Source organism: Lygodium microphyllum, chromosome 22 (genome assembly GCF_053477565.2).
Source record: "Lygodium microphyllum isolate KBCC chromosome 22, Lygodium_microphyllum_v1.1.10, whole genome shotgun sequence".
Lineage (NCBI taxonomy): Eukaryota > Viridiplantae > Streptophyta > Polypodiopsida > Schizaeales > Lygodiaceae > Lygodium > Lygodium microphyllum.
The window spans coordinates 74,762,634-74,782,032 of record NC_141156.1 but is presented as its reverse complement, the minus strand read 5'-3'; the positions used below and the strand labels follow the sequence as shown (position 1 = coordinate 74,782,032).

The 19,399-nt window shown below is 40.0% G+C and overlaps 1 pseudogene; it reads right to left on the bottom strand.

Moving 5' to 3' along the window:
• Positions 1–17,136: 17,136 nt before the first annotated feature.
• On the bottom strand, positions 17,137–18,661 carry LOC148017295 (putative galactinol--sucrose galactosyltransferase 2 pseudogene; annotated as a pseudogene).
• Between the last annotated feature and the right edge of the window lie 738 nt (positions 18,662–19,399).

Below are 19,399 nucleotides of genomic sequence, written 5' to 3'. Positions count from 1 at the left end.
CGATGAGCCTTATGTAAACCCATACATGTCATACAATGAGGAAGGCAACACTATCCTCATGGACTATCGACTAGTACCGATGATGGTATTGGGAAGAGGGAGAGGCAGGGGCCTAGGAGGGAAAGCCCAAGAGCCAATCATGTGCTGGATTTGTGGTCACCCATGACATATTTCTTTGAACTGCCCCGAGAGGGAGCAAGCAAACAAAGATAAGGCTAACCTAAGATGCACTGAGTGTGGAATCATTCATCTCTTTGTTGAGTGTCCTAGGCAGAGACCATCCTCTAGTTCAGTAAATGAGCCATCGGTTCCATTGGGGTTGTTTGGTGTCAAGACACTCGATGGGGAGGCCACACCTATCCCATTGCATGCCATGACCCGTGCACAAATGAAGTAGGCACGCTTATAATTGCCATAGGCCTAGCAACCTTGACGCAACCTCAATTGGAAAAAAGTATCAAAGACGAAGGAAGAAGAGATTGGATGCCAAGATCACCCAATCGGTTGGAAGGAATGTCATTGACGCAGAGGAAGAAACGTTAGCTCCACGGACAGCTGAGAAGGGAAGTGCTAAGGTCAAGGAGTATCCCAATCTAAAGTGCCAATTCGAAGCCATCAAGAAGATGAAGTGTGTGAAGGAGGCCCAAGAACACCTAAAGGATGCTGATGAACCTATACTAGAGGACGAGATTGATGATCTCTCAAGCATAAGCACACCAATCTCTCCCCCACAACCAAGATCAAGGGAGGCGATGGCACCACAAGCTGGGCCACCTAGACAAAGTCTAAATGCTTTGGACCACCAAGCCAGTCAAGGCTATTGGTCAAGAACTGCGGAGTTAGAAGAGAGGCAGGTGGCTAGCAACCTCCTCAATACACTGCTAAAAAAGGGGGATGGGTACCAAAGGGATTAGGGCATGTATAAAAGCCAAAAAAGTGAATAGAGAAGCTCATTCTTGGTATGTGGCAAAATTGCTTCTTCTTCTTCTTCTTCTTCTTCTTCTTCTTGAGTTTGAGAGAGGGAGTGTGAGGGTGTAAGGGAGTGAGTGTGTGAGGGTGAGGGACCGTGGTGGATAAGCTCTCCATCTTCTCCTCTCTTCTTCTTGTCTTCTTTTCTCTTCTCTTGTCTCGTGTGCATGGCCTATGGAGCACGGAGCTTGATGGCGAAGGATTGAACTTACTTGAGCTTGCATCTTGGATCATGGAGCTACTAGTGTGCTTGAGAGAGAGGGTATTCGAATGGGAATTGAGGTAAGCTCACTGTACTTGTAGGTTCTAAGGCAACGATAGGTAAAACTGCATGCATCTTAGTGCCCTCCCAAAATGTATTTATTCGTGGGGACTTAGACATGGGATTCAGTGTTAGACTAGGTATTTGTGCCACGCGAGCGTGGTCTGGAAGGTCTTGCAGCTTATGGTCATAACTGTGTTCTACCCATTGATTTAACTCTTACCAAAGTGCGGGGTTTTGTCTAAGTAATCCCCCCAATGACACTGTCACAGGAGTCGTTATGAGTATTGCTAGAAAACTGCTATCCCTCTTTCCCTCCTTGGTTTCATGGATTTCCAACCAATGTTCTTGAACTATTTTTGTATTCCTAGCTCTCTCACTCTACCCATATAGTTGTCAAGAATCACGTGATAGGGGGATTTTCTTGAGTTGCTACGCCAAACAAATAATGTATACACAAGAGAAAGCTCACTCAAGAACACAAGAAGAGAGATGGAGGCCAAAACGTTTTCTTGCTGGTTTTTTCTTCTTCTTCCACACACTATACAATGTACGTAAAGTATAGATAAGATACAACATAAAGGAAAGTGGCCTTCTAAGTCAAACAGTGCATAACCGACTACACCAATCGATTGGCATTATATCTTTGCCAGCTGTAGGTAGGTGTAACAAACTAAATATAATAAGTGATAAGTTAGTGTCCATGTGAGTATCATAATGACCATCAACATGCTAAGTGTAGACGTGCAAACTCATCTAGTCAAGCCGTCCATCATCAATGTCTGCAAGTGTTAAGCTTGCCATCTCAACAATAGCTACTCATGTGGTGGTGTTATCTCTCTTGCCCTCAAATATGTAGGTGAGGATGGTGGGCTCATGGTTTGAGAATTCCTCAACCTCTTCCTCAACTATAGGTTCAGCATCTTGAGGTGTGCCTACGCTTCTTTTATCCACTCCTTGACCTTCTCTACAACTTTCAACTACTAGTTGGGGTCAAGGTACTCTCCAACCTTAGCACTTCCCTTCTCTCTCATCTTAGGAGTAGATGTTTTTGCTTCCGGTAACTTGCTTACTTTTGGTTAATGTGGTTTCACTCTCGATTTTTAGAGTTATTTTTACATCAGTTCTTTTCTTACATTGTCATTGATTCTTCTTCCCTATAGAGGATGCATCTAAGTTGCTAGGCTCAGGTAGTGAGACACAAACCTATTTCATTTTAGCTCGTTTCATGACATTTAAGGGTATAGGTGTGGCATGAGTGTCATGCAACTCGATACAAAAAATCCCAAGTGGCACAGATGCTACAATTCTCGTGCTATTGGAGGGATTCCACCTAGGGAAATCAGTGAATAGATGTGTGACTTTGCATTTGGGGCACCTCAAATCATTTGCTTGCTCCTTTTTTGGATAGCAAGATGAGATATGTCCTGAATGGCCACATGTCCATGGGTCCCTAGTTATGAGTTCCTCTTAGACATCTTCCTCTTCCTCTGCCTAAGTCCATGATCGGTAAGAATCTATAGTCCATCAATATTGGATTTCCTTCTTCGTCGTAAGAAACATAAGGATTCAAATAAGAATCTTCCTCTAGGGGTTCTTCCACCAAGTGCACTGGAAATTTGCTTGGTGGATGGGTAATGATGGGTACAGGAGGTCTAGGGATCCCTATAGGGCTGATATCTGTCCTTGGCAAGGATGGCTTTGAGTCATTGGATGTAGGGAGTGCCATAGGGGTTGCCCTTTCCAATAAGGTTGCCTACCCCCTAGATAGTATGGTTCCATGTAAGGTTGCTGGCAAGGCAACCCTCTTGGCCACCGACAATGCATGGCATCATGCCTGAATCTTTCACAATTGGCACAAGGCCTTGCTCTAGGATTGGGGTATTCAGATGGCAAGTGATTTCCTCCACAATGCACAAACTCCATGTGGGGTCACATAGGTCTTTGCATTGACTCTTGTAGTCTAGCCAGCTCTTCTTTCAAATTGGCTATAGCTTGGTTCTAGTCACTATTCTTCCCTTTCTCCTACTCACCCACAACCACTTATTCACTAGTTGCTGCCACTCTCTCATTGTTCCTAATTGCATTGCTATCCTATTGTGCCATCCAAGAGCTTCTCTCCCTAAGCAAATCATCTACCTATATGTCTTTCACAAAGACTCTCACAAGCACATCCCTTTGTATGTTCAAGTTGCTTGCTAGGGCCTTATATAGATCTTTGCTGCAGATCCCGTTAATGAGCATAGCTTTGAGACTCCTCTCTCATTGGGTCACTCGGTTTGTAGATATCCTCTTGGTCCTCCTTGTCCTTTTGTCTAACATTCATTATCTTAACAATGAGGTTATCAGAGTATCTTGCCTCTGAGAATCTCTTGATGAAGAGATCTTTTGGCTAGGTGAAGTCATTACACTTAGCGTTGTCTAGCCTGGTGAACCAAGTCCGTCCCTTATCTCCTAGGCATAGTTTGAATGCTTGTGCCCATTGAGCAGTGCCCATTGAATTCTTAATGGCTGCTACAAAGTGTCTATTGGGCATCCAATGCTACAAGTAAGCTTTGGATTTCTAAATAGTTGGTAGTGGCTAAAGGTCAAATCTTTTGAGTTCCCTATGGACTGCTAGACTGAGGTCCCTTCTTTTCTACATGTAATACTTCTATGGGCTCATTTATGGATTTGGACTCTAGCCCCATCACTGGTCAATTGGAGCATAGCCCTGGAAAAGTTGGAACTCTCACTCAAGTAGGGTTCTGGTCATCTGGTCTCTCAAGTCCTAGACTCGGACATTCGAGTAGTCAGGCTCAAACTTCGATGAGGGGTACCTATCCGAGTGTCCAAGGGATGGCCATCCAAGGCCGAGGTTCAGTAGTTGGCCTTGTGAGGCCCAAACTTAGCCCCTAGGCTGAGTTATCTTGTCCAAGTGTGGCCGGACAAGTTGTCCAAGTGGACACTAAGTGGCTCAAATGTTTGAGCCTGCTCAAGTCTCAATTGTTCGAGGCCTATTGTAGCTATTCGAGTGACGCATAAAAGTTCTACAATGACATAAAAATGTTGATATTGCATTCAATACATGCTTTTAATTCTATGATGATTCAAGTACATTACAACAGATTGCAACAAGGATCCTAAATGTACCTGGTAAGACCGAATGCGTCAAACCACGGATCATAGGCAATGCAACCTACAACCTATAAGTCTCTACCTCTCTCTCACAAGCTCTCTCTCACTCTTTGAGACTCCTTGAATGAAAATGAGCTCTCTCTCTCTCTCTCTCTCTCTCTTGTGCATGTTGAGATATTGGCAATCACACTCCTCTTAGTCTCTTTGTATGGAGCAGTGTGGGCTCAGGATGCAAAATCACATATGCACAGTGGTGGAAAGTGCAGCCTAGCCTATTCCTATAAAGCATTATATTAGCTCTCTTTTTGAATGCAATGTCATAGTACTTTTGTACTTCGAGAAAAGTGTATGCTTCATTGTCAGTCCACTACACAAGATTTTGTTTATGAGTCCAAGATTACATCTTGGAACCTAATTCACTTGTGTGACATCTGGTCTTGATGTCTATTACCTCATGAGCTCACTCTTCCTCTTTCAACCTCCATAGCCATGCTCTAGATCTAATATTTTCTACATGGTATCAGAGTCTAGTCAAGAATGGCTCACCTCTACAAATGACTCCTTTAGCTCCTCTCAATCCTTGGTTAGCTCAGCTTGACATAAACCCTTCATCTTCCACCTCCATCTTCACTCTATCTCTATTGGGGTTGCCATAGACAACACCTACCTACCTCTATTGGAGAAGCCATATCTCTTCAACCAGGCCATATCTCTTCAAGATTTCTTCTCAAGATTGTTCCTTAGGTCAAGATGCATCTTTCTAGTCCAAAATTATTTGACGTTGTGCAATATATACAACATAAATTGTTGAAAAACACAGATCTGGTGCAAATTTCAATGTTGTCAATTGGACCCATTCTCTCTCACTATTATGAGCATTAATCCACAAGTTACCATAGGGTGTTTTTTGGTCATATAGGTGACTTAATTTAGCTAGGAGGGCTTGAGAAAATTCCACTCTAGCAGAGAGATATTAGAAGATTACTTAGAGGTGGTATTGTAGGAAGCCATATCCAGCCTTCTACTACTCAACCGATGGCACCATAATCACATCTCACAATGTTAAGGGCTACCATAGTTATTTTTAAGTTCATCATAGAGGCTACCTCATGAAAAAAATTCAACTCAAATGGTCCACTAGGTGAGCTGTTACAGCAAAAATATTAGGATGTTATCTTGAAATCGTAGCTCTCAACTATAGCCACTTACCTTCAAGCTCATTTTTTCCTTCATTTTCTCTCTCTTTCCACTTAAACCAAACCTCTTCCACCACTATGATTCACTAAGAATTGAAGTTTCCAGCAAGATTTCAATATCCAATAAGCAAGCCTTGGAAAGCTTTTGAAAATTTGAAGCTTTCACTAAAGTACAAGCATCAAGCATAGTGAACTTTATGCTACCATTGCTTGTGTTTTTCAACACATTGTAAGTCAACTTGGTTAGTGATCAACCTCAATCAAGTGAAGCCATTTTGAAGCTTTTTCAAGCAAGCATTTCCCATCAAATTATCAAGGAGGGGAGAAATCCAAGCATCAAACTTAAGTGCCTGAAATCATTGTATCTATTGAAACTTATCAAGTGTTATTTGACACTACATTCCTTGTGTCTCCTAACACAATTAAATCTTCTATTGCTCAAATCTAAGTCTTTGTGTTGATTTTCTACTCTAGCATGGGCAAAGACTCTCCAACTATTCAGTTCAAAGGGGTCACACCTGGCAAACCTGCATCAAGCTCATTCTGATGAAGAAGGATCTTTGGGCCATTACCAATGGCAAGGAGAAGAAGTCTCGGGATGTAGACCTTGTTGTTTCTTGACAAAAGAATGATGACAAAACACAAGCCATCATTAAGCTGGAATTGGATGACAGCTACATCCACCATGTGGATACCTATGAAACCTCTAATGATACTTGGAAGAGATTAGATACTTTATTTGGTGCACAATCAAAGTCATCTAAGTACAGATTACTAATTGAATTTTTCAAGATAGATATGAAATAAAACACATATCTTGCAAATCACTTAAACTATATGGAAAGTCTCTTAACTCATCTTGCAAGAATTGATCTCAAGATAGATGAAGATATTTGTATTGGTGTTGTTAAAAATCCTACCTCCTGACTATAATAATGTGTCAACTACATTGATCAAAATGCCTAGTCCTAAATTGATTGACATTAAGGCCTTCTTGCTAGAAGAAGAAAAGAAGGTAAAATCCAAAAATGAACCACACACCTCTAAAGATGAACAAATGTTACATGTAGATACGAAGTACATGGGCCACAAACATCAACTAGTATGTGACTTCTACAAAAGGATCGGGCACATAGAGAAATTCTATCATGCCAAGAAGAGGTCCCAAAATTCCTATCTAGTTGTTGTTAAAGAAGAAGAAGACCATGGAGAAAAAGAAGAAGAAGAAGAAGAAGACACTAGGAGAAGGACAAACCTCATCATTCCTTCTATTTTGATAGACTTTTTAGCCTTGTATTGCCTAGCCCTGATGCTTCTCACATAAGCTTGTAAACTCTCATGTAACTTTTTACTACAGTCTCTGTACACTTTGTGAGGCCCCTGTTATAGCCTTTGGATGACCACCATGTCTTTAGTACCCACACTTAGCCTTTTTTATGACAGTCTCTAGTGTTTACTATGTTTGTGGTGTGCCCACACTTTGTAGGTGGCTGCTCATTAAAGCCTCTACACACTTTGTACTTCTCTGGTTGTGATTGAGGAGGGGTTTTTGATATATTGGTAATCACACTCCTCTTAGCCTCTTTGTATGGAGCAATGTGGGCTCAGGATGCAAAATCCCATATGCGCAGTGGTGGAAAGTGCAGCCTGGTATATTCCTATAAAGCATTGTACTTGCTCTCTTTTGAATGCAATGCCATAGTACTTTTGTACTTCGAGCAAAGTGCATGTGTCATTGTTAGTCCATTACACAAGATTGTGTTTATGAGTCCAAGCTTCCATCTTGGAACCTAATTCACTTATGTGACATTTGGTCTTGACGTTTGTTACCTCATGAGCTCACTCTTCCTCTTTTAACCTCCATAGCCATGCTTTAGATCCAACAGTTTCTACATTGCCCCCTTTTGTGTTTTCACCTTCTCTCCTTATCTCTATTTTTCTCCTTGGACATACAAAAATATGATTTCTTTCTTCCCATGTTTCCCTGTTTCCTAGTTATCCAGAGAGTTATCATTTTTCTCTTTTTTGCTTATTTCCCAAATCTTAGCACCTCAAACTCTAACTCCCTTACTTCCTACCTAAAACCAAGCATTGTTTCAGAGTTGAACTCCTACTTCATCACTCGATTTGAAATACTCAAGCACTCAAGCTTGAATATGTGGTCTCGACAATGGAACCAAAATGTGGGAGCTTTTGCTTGATCGCCAAGACCCACGGATCGCCTATTGCTCAAGCATTTCAAGCCAAATGTAATGGCTACCTCTAACATAGCTATATGTGCCCCCCATCTTGCCAAGGTCCTCTTTTCTTACTCCCTTCTATTTACATTATGCCTTTACCTATGCCCGTCTACTCTTTACAACTTGCATAGGAGGGAGCATGGCGCTCATTTACAAAAATTATGGCCATCTTGCCAAGGTCCTCTTTTCTTACTCCCTTCTTTTTATATTATGCTTTCACCTCTGCCCGTCTACTCTTTACAACTTGCACAAGAAAGAGCATGGCACTCTTTTACAAAAATTTGGAGGTGTTTTTACATTTTAAAATGTGCCTTTGCCTTTGCCTTGGCTTTTAAGGCTACCCATGCCCTTTTGGCCTTTTCCTCTCTTATCCTTCTGTTGGAGCACCTTGCTCCTCATTTTTTAGTTTTCCACCTTGCCTCCTTATTTTTTAGTTTTCTTGAATTTTACTTTCCTTAATTTTTCTATGTTTGTGCTCGGATTAACATCCGGTGGATTGTATACACCAAATCTTTGAACCCTGAATTTCAGCCTATTGCAAGAAAAGATAACCCAGTGGGGCAAACATGTTAATGATGTTTTGATTGGTGAAATTGAATTGGTAGCCATTTTTACTACATGTACAACTCTCATGAATGCAAGGATAACATTAAATGTAGTAAATATAATAGTTGGTTTATCAAGTACAAGTGTTGTAAGAGTGAATTTAGCAATTCAAGGAGTGTTACAACACTAACATAAGCTTGAAAAATAAGAAAACACTTAGATATTATGTATCTTGTGTAGAAGTGTTTTTGAAAGACAAATATGCATGAGAGTGACTAATAATTGGTCAATACCTCAACACATTAACAAAAAGAGACAAGTAGCCAGATGAGGACTTTAAGAAGGTCAAGAGGAAAGTGTATGGGTTTTTCTTAAAAGATGGGTACTTTGAGGAAACATGCTAAGAAGAAACAGGGTATGCCATTGCGAGTTCTAGGTGATAGAGCTTCACAAGTAAATGTCATGCAATAATTTTATGAAAGCTTATAGACTGGCCATAGAGGTGTTTGGGGTACTTTTGCAAAGATCAAAGAAAGATATTGGTGGTAGGGCATGTATAAGGATGTTTCTCACTTTGTGAAAACATGTGCGATATGTCAAATGTGTGCTTCCTCTTAATTATATCAATGATTTCATCATGAAATTCCTGCTTGGCAATGCTAAGAACCTCTCCTACAGTAAATTCCACCCAAATTTTTAAAATCCATTCTTCCAAGAACCTTCTTGAGATCCATCACTATCTCAATATCATAGTACAACTATATTCGGCTTCTTGCCCTTCTTTTTGTCATCTTGTTTGCTATCATGTTTCTGCTTCTGCCCACCTTCTTCTATAGCATACTCAGGAGGTGATTGATTTGTAGCTTTAGGCTACCTACACTTCTTCTTGTCACTCTCTTAGATGTACCTACATTATCTTCATCTCTCTTTTGTTTCTCTTTCACATGTACATCTCTATTTTGCACTTTTGCTGAATATGCATCTACTAATGATTCCTAATGTCAGCTGTATCATGAATGTCTTTGGAGGGGTTTTAGTCGAAAGGTCATATCCACCAGGGAGGATCAAATAGAGAATGAAGTAGAGAATAGGAGATAGAAGAGAAGAAAAAGAATAGACAAGAGATTCAAATGAATCCCAAGAATGCTGAAAATCAAAATCTCTTTAAGGCATGTCAATACATCATGAATCAATCATAAAACCTTTTGCCAAGTCAACCAAAACCTTTACACAAGATTAAGACAAAGCTCCATAATTCAAACTTTGCATATATTACATGTAAACTCTATTGTGCATCCAAGACAAAGAGTCCAAACAATCCAGATGTCAATATGTTTAGATGATTTCTTGGTAGGAGAAGCCCTAGTACTTCTCCCAAAAGCACTATGTATTGATAGAACTTGAGAAGGTTAAAAAAATTCTTGTATGGGACTCCAAATACATTTTAGCCCTGTGTATTCTTGGTTATTATAATAGTCATAAGCTGATCATATGATAGCTAAAATCCAATATAGACAATGTATATTACTACTTGGAAGTAATCTCCAAGCATTAGATCTCCTAAAGCTCCCTGTTATACCAAAAATGTGTACCAAACACTATCTTCTTCTTTGCTACTCAAATGAAAAATTTTATGGTTTTGTTGGCTCCAAAAGGGGGAGGGGGGGGGGGTAAAACCCCAAGACACCTATACCGACTCCTTTTTCATAGTCTGAAGTGATGTTTACTACCTGAAAATTGTGATCGCATGTCACATGAATTCGAGAGCTATTCTTTTTTAATGATATTTTTCAAAATTGATTGAAATTTCACTTTCTTTCTTCATGTCACCCATTCTAGAAGTTTACTATACCTTTTGAGGATACTTACAAGAAATAATGACCAAAATATAAAAAATAGGTTAAAATGATCCGAAATTCTTGTATTTTTGAACCATCCATATTATCAACACTAACACTAATGAATAAAATAGCATTGACTCTTTAGATTAATAATAAATCTAGATGATGATGTACCCTAGGGCTTTTCACACTGTGTCTATATAGCGGCATGACAACATGTATATAGGTCATGTCAATTTTTTTCCATAGGATGTGCCATGCTTGGGGAAGTTTGGTCTAGTCATGTCTATCTTTTGGTTTTCATCCTGATATTCATCTTAGTGTGGTGGGCTATGTGGGTTTTTCAATAACACCCTCTTTTCTTGGTTTTTGTGTGTGTGTGTATTATCATGTGTAATCTAAATGATATCTCCCTCCATCCCATTGATAGTGGTTCAACATGTCCCCCTACCAGTCCATGACTACTCCCTCCTTTTGGAAGCTGATTGTATCTATTAAGCTAACCTTCATTAGTTTGTTGCTCTCAAGTTTCCACATATGGATGCAAAACTTTTCTATTCCTTCTTGACATATTACAAGAAATATTCTGGCTTAGTGTATGGCCATAAATTCTGCTTATCTTCTGTTAACATCACTGAGGCATTATTTTTACCTCTTTATGCTTCCTTTGCGCCTAGTAGTAACCAACTACTAATAGTAGAGGATATTCTTTCCCTTTTATAGAAGGAGACTTCAACCCCCTTAGTACTTGCCGAGTTTATTAATAGCTCAAGAGTGTCAATGGCCCATAGCTCTTCTCCTATATATGGAAGTAGTTCTATCAGTTTCTATAGGATTGCTTCCTATCTGGCAAGCTTGCATCAAATTACCTATTCACCAAAGAATTATTCACTTCATCTGTCAAGATACTTGAAGGTGTAACATTCAATTGGACAACATTTCCTTTGGCTAAAATAGACTAGCACTTTGAAAGAGTTAGGAAAGGTCAACTTAGTAATGTGTCATTTGGAGCTTTTTTCTAGAAGATTATTAAAGGGAATGGGCCCTCAAAGTGGAAGCATGGTTTGAAAGAAAGAGCTATGGTGGAAGGAGAAAGAGCAAGATAGAGAGAGAGAGAGACACACACACAGAAGGTGTGGGAATGCCAATAGTCACAATGTATGATTGGCCTTCCATATATTCGAATGTCACTAAAAGAATAAAGAATGAAGTGAAAGTCATAGGTGCATGCCACCTATAGTCTACATGTATGTGGATAACTAATACATGGTGCAAATACTGTTAATGTAACTAATACATGAGCGGCTACGCACAAATGTCTTTACCCCAACAACTTCTTACTTAAAGGTGAATGTGTCCCTAATGAGGAGAGAAGAAACAAAATGACAAAGTACAAATGTACATAAGTATAATAGGATGAGGAAAGACATCATCCCATCCAATGCCCATCAACTTCCTAAGGAAGGCAAAATGTTCCACTGAGAGACTTTTAGTGAGAATTTCTATTGAATTTTGGTTAATGAGGTCTTGATAATCTCAATAGAGTTGTCCTCAATGACCTCTCTAATGAAGTGGTAATGCACCTCAATATACTTCAATTTGCATGAAAAACATGATTCTTGGAAAATTGAATAGGACTCATAGAATCCGAATGCAATGTAGGGACCTCATCTCAATAATGCCAAGGTCTACCTAACCAGAGGGCCTCCTTGCAAGCCTTAATAGTAGCGGCAACATAGTCTGCCTCTATAGTAGATAGGGCCATGCATTTCTACACCCTAGTACCTCCAGTGAAGGTGAAGACAAAGCGAGAGGTGTACTTTCTAATGTTGTCAATTAGCATGTCCTACATAATTAGAGTCAATGTAGCCTATGACTCTTGTATCCTAGCCACCATAACAAATACACATAGCTGCTATGCCCTTGAGGTTCCTCATAATACTCTTGATAGAATACAACATCATCTACCAAACATAGCCATATAGCATGTCACAAATCCCACTCCAAATGTTATGTCAAGGCAAGTGGCTATCATGGCATCCATCAAACTACCCACTATAGATGCATAAGGGATCTTGGCTCTCTCGGTCTTCTACTCATCGAATTGTGGACAATTGGCCTAACTAACCTTCACATGAGAAGGTAAAGGACAACCAATATTCTTAACAACCTATAGATGAAACTACTCAAGGACCTTCTGAATGTACTCCTTTTGTGACAAGTAAGGGAGCCCCTTAGAGGGATCGCCTATAATGCACTTCCCAAGAATATGTGAGGCCTATCCTATGTCCTTCATATCAAGGCTCTTTTTGAGCTGACCTTTCAAGGTATCTAGCTCATCATGAGCACTCCCAGCAATCAACATATCATCCATGTAAAGTATTAAAATCATAAGGCGTGTTTTTGCCTTAAGTCGTTATTTCAAGCTTCCATTATGAACCTTCTTCTTATATAAATACAAATCCATATCACTATAGGAATATCCATGTGAATGCATAAAATCATCAAACTGGTGGTACCATTTCCTAGGTGCCTCCTTAAGGCCATAAAGGCTATTTCTCAATCTGTATGCTAGGTGGTCCTTGACAGATTCTGTAAAGCCCTTAGGTTGCTCCATGTAAATCTTCATGAAAAAAATCCATATTGACATCCATTTGATAAATATCTAAGTCATACTGAGCAGCCAAAGCCAATACCAAGCATAGGTTAGTCATCTTTACAATAGGAGTTTTTGAGCTCCACACCATGTTTATATGGAAAGCCCTTGGTAACCAATTTAGTCTTATGTGTCATATTTGTTGAAAGGTAGTGATTGTGGTCATGCAATGCTACATTGGATGGATGATAAGATAAAGTAAACACCTCACTTAAGAGGGGGTGTTGAGAATGTAAGCTTCCGTGTTTGCGGGTGTGTATATGTGAAAGCACTCTTATGTGCTTAAGATTGTATGGTGCATGAATATGGATGAGAGATGTGGACAAAAAGTATGCCACATAGGACACACATGTAAAGTGTTGGTTGTATAGTGTCACATGGGGACACACATGGAAAGTGGGAGAGATCATTGATGGAGCATTTCCTCCTTTATATATGTAACTAGTTCATGCAATGAAAAGCAAGAAGAGAGCATTTGAGTGTGCATACTGTGTGCCTTCTCTTTATAGCCATGGAGTTCCTTGTCTCTTACAAACCACCATAATTATGTGTCAATCATGTTGTACACACCATGATCAACCCACATTGGGATTCTTGACATGGTATCAAAGCCGTGATTAGGGCTCTTGATCATGGTGTACTTATATGTGTAGATATCATTGTATGTGGTTTTCTCAAATTTAGCCTTAGTATGTTTTAGCCATTCTTTCCTTAAAAATATTGCACACTCATTATTATGTTGGTTCATGATTTCAAGGGAGCTAAAATCTTTTGAGAATTATAAAGAGGCCATCAAATGAAGGATCTTTGTATAATGGAAGCTGGAAATGGAGTTTTTCAGCACAAGTAGTAGAGCCATTGTCAACAAAGAAGATGCTAATAGAAAGCAAAGGTATAGAGCAAAGGTGGAGAAAGCAAAGAAGATGCTAAAATATTGCATGGGTAAAATATCGGCTCCACGTATGATGAGGAACTCCGAAGAAGACCATCTTGTCACTATAGAGGCGGATAAAAGAGGACACATTTTGCCCATTAAATTGCTTGAGTTCTTGCCCATGAGCTCTTGCCCAACTGCTTCCAAAGCTTTAATGGCGGTGGCATCATTCCGCTCTTCTTCTTGTCTCCGTTGTTGCTGCAATTGCAACTGCTACTAAAATTGCAATTGTTGTTGTTGGCTTTCTTGCATTAGAAGAACCAACTGTTGCAAGGCATCTCCTCCCGAACTTGATGATTCTTCCATTGTATTTCTTCTTCCACAGCAGACTTTCACGTCGGGTTCACCACTATCGTCGTGTTAGGGGTTGAAGGTCTACCACCGCGGCTTAGAGCAGAAGAAGAGTATGGGATTCAAGGTTTGGAGAAGGGAAAAAGAATGGAGTTTGACAAGATTCAGGTTTTAGAAATGACTTAGTTGAAGAAGAAGATATCAAGCTTTTTTTGTGTATTTAGCATACTTCTATCTTGATTACATCAAATACATTTGGAAAAAATAAGCCATTACATAAAGGATATTCTCAGATTTTTAATCCAAATTCATAAACCAAATGCAAGCTCAAATGGCTTTTATCTCATGTACATAGACGGATTACTACTCCAAGAAACAAGTATTTTGATGGTAGACTCAAGTACATTCAAGTCATGGAACAATAGTACATGAAATACATTGATGGAGCATAAATTTAAATTCATCCCTCTTTTAAAACAAAAATTTCCAGCCCATAATCAAGCTCAAAAAGTGTATGTAAGCTCAAGAATAAGCTCTCTAATCATTAATGGGTAAAGCCCTGATGTTAAGAGGTCAATTTCTTCTATTTCAATCACATGAATCACTTGTTTGCTCATCAAAATGTACAAGAACAGTGGGCTGCCCTATTTATGACTAGTTTTTTCAGCCTATAATAGCCCATACACCTTCAAAATCCTCCCCCTTTGCTTGCCCCAAAGTCACTCAAGTACTTGGGTACAAGTCGGGCTTCATTGGACCATGAATAAGGTAAATAAAATGAGAGAAGACGTACATAAGAGCAGGCTGAATCCTTTTCTCTCAGATTTCCCCCTTTTATATACTGTCATACCATGCATTTTTGTCAGACCAAATAGACAGGTAAGAGGAGCTCTCACCTTTCTTGTTTGTATCTTCATCTTCAGCTCTAGTTTATCTTCACTTTGCATGCTCCAAAGCATGCACCATAGCTCTCCAGTTTTCTCCAGATGCTGTAGGTTGTGTAGGTCCGCATTTTGCATGGAAAAATGTGGGCTGCATCCTGCTCAGCTCCACTTTACTTTTTGACCTACTTAGGTCACTTACAGGTCACTTTGGTTCATTACTTCAAGTCCCCCATGAATCTAGTGGACTTTTGGCATTTTTCTTGAGTTTTAACCATATTTTCCACTTGAATCAATGTGATTTATCTTGTAGACTGTCAATTACTTCCAGCTGACCAAGTTGTGGTTCCCATAGACTTATTTTTTTAAATCAATATACATGGTACAACTGAAAATTGTATGCTAAATGCAAAAGAACTTATGTAACTAAGTTGGTTGTTGGGTAACAATGATTGAATTATGTATGCAAATTCCTCATATAAATCCTAGTGAAGTTCTTCTGTGTTCATAAGAATCCCATGATTTATATTATGAACAATAGACTCTTTGACATTCACCCCCTCCTAACCTGCACATCCTCGGGCATGTGCCATTCCACAAGATTACATGTTTAAGGAGGGTCTTCTTTTGATATATCTTCATTCTCATCCTTTAAGTCTTTTTCTTCCTACTTGTCTTCAAGTAGATGGCTCATATCCAAGTCATCAAGCTCATAAGTTGAAGATTCTCTTCGTTTGAAGAGCTTGATACGTTTCCCGGCTATTGGTACTTTTACCATTGTAAGAAGCTGAGAATAAGAAATTAGTATAAATAATATTGATATTATGCCATGTCACACTGACATTGGTATAAAAGGAGAGGATATGTAATTTTACACATCTTTTTGACACATTAATACAATTACAAACTTTCTCTCCCTTCTTGCTCACAGCTTCTATGGCTTCCCCTTCTTTCCTATCTTTCTCTCTCTAAATCTAGTCTTTCTCTCTCCTCGTTACTCTTCTTCTCTCTCTTTCTGCAGTCTTTCTCTCTCTTTTGCAATCTTCTCTCTCCTCTTTCTCTCTCCCTAGTTCTCTCTAACAAGTGGTATCAGAGCTTAGTTTTCAGATCCTTCCTTTCTCTCTCCTTCTTTACATTTAGTTTCTTGTCAGTTTCAAGAAACCTTACTGTGCACAGGTACAGTATTGAAGAACCACAACAGTCAAGAAGTACTAGACATGGCAGCTTTCTTGGACTCCACACAAGCTATGTTAGGAGGTTTGATCAAATTTGAAGGCATGGAGACAAAATGGCAGCTCGTTTTTCAACTTTGAGGTAAAATTTTAGGGGTTTTGGGTGAAGGAGGTCACTAGAGAACTTGATAGAGGTCTAAATGGGGTTACTCTCCAAAAGTGAGTCCTCTTTTTCTTTAACTTTCAAGCTTCTCTTCAAGCTTTCATGGTGCAACCAAGATCTCTACTTCATTTCTTGTCACGAGATTCATCTCTCTGCTATAATGGATAGCATGGGACAATTCCCTACTTGCTAAGCTTCAGATCAAGCACCATATATAGTAGTATTCACAACTTTATCTTCCTTGCTAACTGATCTTCATTTTGTTGAAGGGAGCAGCCATGGAGCTCTTGAACTTGATGACCTAGAATCCGACCCTTGCTTAGTGCCAGTGTTCTCTTTTTTTTTTGTCTCGTTTCCGCTTGATAATGATCGGGCTTATGAAGAGTTGCGAGTGGAGCATCGTTGATTCCAGAACTTGAATCAGGAGAGCCGTTGAGAATGCCTTCAGGCTTTTCAAGAGTTGCGAGTGGAGTGTCGTCGATTCCAGAACTTGAATCAGGAGAGCCATTGAGAATGCCTTCAGGATTTTCAAGGTTAAACAAGGGGTTGATCTTGTAGCATCTGTTTGAAAAGAATGTCGGCTCATTGACCTCCCGCTTCCACCCATCTCTATACACTTCAGAATCCTTTACGACATGTACACCTATTGAGGATACTGCACGGATGCGCGGTGGGGTGGTGGAGTAATCACTGGATCCATTGCTTGAATCTCCATCTTCAAGCACAGTATTGTTGGTGGTGGAGAAATCAGGCTCCAGAAGAGTAGAAAGAGTAGATAATCTAGGCTTGCGCAAGCTTTCGACAATCTTCATCGATGACAATTTTGTGACAGGTTTGAGCTCCCAAACGGGAAGCGATCTTATACACTTTAGCAAGCGATGTACTTGTTCCCGCTTCTGCAAGGCCCCAACCATTCTGGTGTAACAGGAGATAGAACCGATGCAGGATGCTCCACAGGCTGCTCTCGAGAGGGTGTTGGTCTTTCACTTTGCCATGGAATTCCTCTGCAAGCTTTGTACAACCTCTCAAGTTGAGCTTTATCACCTTCAACATCTGAGAGGAACTTATACTTTGTCTTGCTAGCTTTATCTGTGATGTACAACACGGGGTCTGAGCTGTTAAATTTTGGCTCCTCTATATCTGCCTTGGCAAGGCCATGTACTTGCGTGTGGTGTTTATACACCGACTGAAGAAGCCGCAGCGGAGGGCTTGTTGTTCCTGATTTTCAATAGACTTTTCCCATCACGAGCTGGATCATTGAACAGACAATCACGAGAAGGCCGGCCAAGCAATTCAGCCCTTGAAATCAACCCATCTGGAAGCACCAACTTTTTCAAGAGATCAAAGTCATGATTCCCTGGCTTATCACTGACATATATTGCACATCCACCGACAGCTCGAGTAGCAGCATGATACTCTGCTGGATGCAGGCTATGAAGCATATCCCAATCAAGCTGCATGAATTCTCCAAGGAACAAGCTATTGTAAGCAACAGAAGCTATGTGTATAGTATGAGATGCTGGATCTCTAAGATAAAAGTCATCTGACGCCCTGTCTATGGCAGTCTGCTTAGAGCTGTAGATACCATATGTATTGTGACTCATGCAAGAGATGCACCCATTGTCAGGGAAATTATGAACAATAGATGCTTCTAAGGCTTGATGGTACTTTCTTGTCAAGGACACACGACCTCTGAACCCTGATCCAAGGGTCTCCAATATGTTCTGCACATCTACTTTGACTCCATCAACTCCCACTATAGCAAGGTAGCTGTGGAGCTCATCATAGAACTAAAACACCTTGTTCGGATGAACGAGGCCTAGCCCATGTTCTGCAATTATGTCAAATGCATAATCCGACTCGTTGGTAGTAAATCCTAGAGACTGGACAGGATATCTTAGTACCAATTCATAGTGCTCCATGCCTGGTGTTCCAGGTTTCACTCCTCCCCAACGACTTGCAAAGATTGATCCCGTGGTTGGAGCAGTCTTCTTAGCAAACTGTGGCTTTGGAATCTGTATACATTGAATAAGTCACATTGTCTAGAGGTATTTCATCAGCCTCAACACCAGAGCCATCATCTTGTTCCTCCACATCATGACATCATGTGGAATCTCAACATAGTGCTGTTCTGTATACACAGTAGCACTACTAAACTGGTTCACCAAGGTTGCTACATGTGAAGAAGGCTATGATGATAATCTTGAAGACTCTACCAGTCCCAATGGATGACCAACTTTGTTAGTATCTGCAAACTGAGCTCCCAAAGATGCAGAGGGAGAAGATTCAATGGTCTGATCATCTGCAGATAACAACTTCGTAAAATTGCTAAGTGGTTCTGATAATTTTGAAGTCTGTGTCCGGAACACTTGCATCCTCCCTGAAGCCCTCATTGGCAAGTTCTTGTATCTGGCTACCCAAGCATCAAGGTACACTGACGAATAAAAGGTATACTGGGGTAGATTGGTTGTGCAAGAGGAGGCGGTACTTGACAAAGATGGACCAGCGCAAGAGAAAAGGATTGTTCTCTAGATCATTGAGGATCAGCTTGGTTCTCTGGAGTTCAAAGTTTCTTTGGTGATTTTGGAATCTCTAGGAGTGTGTCAACATTAGTGCCTTCATCTAACTTCATCTTACTTCTGCTCAAGAAGATTCAGCAATGTTTCAGCATAGGGGATAAGCATTTGGTTTTTCTTCAATAAGCTATGGTTCATGGAGAACCATTGGAGCATTATTGAGTAGAGTATGATGCTGGGATATACTACTATTTTGGTTCAAGCATTTTACTACAAGATTGGCTTTGAGGAGTTCATCAAGCAAGCTCAAGTAATTGGGTATCTTCTTACCTTTGAATCTACTTGGTATGATTCAATTCATTGGGTACTTTGAAGCTTGCAACCAACTCAAGCTATATTGGAGTTTTTTTCTTGGTTAGCTCCATTTTGAAGCAACTATTGGAGTTCTCAATGCGTATGGGTTTTGCTTGATCAAGTGGTTGAGAGTATGTAGTAAGGATCAGTTGGGCTATTTGTAGAGCAATTCTTGGATGTATCAAGGATCTAATTGCAGGGTTTGTGCATGTCTAATCAGTGTTCTTACTGATCTTAAGTGCCTTAAACTTTCCCTAGATG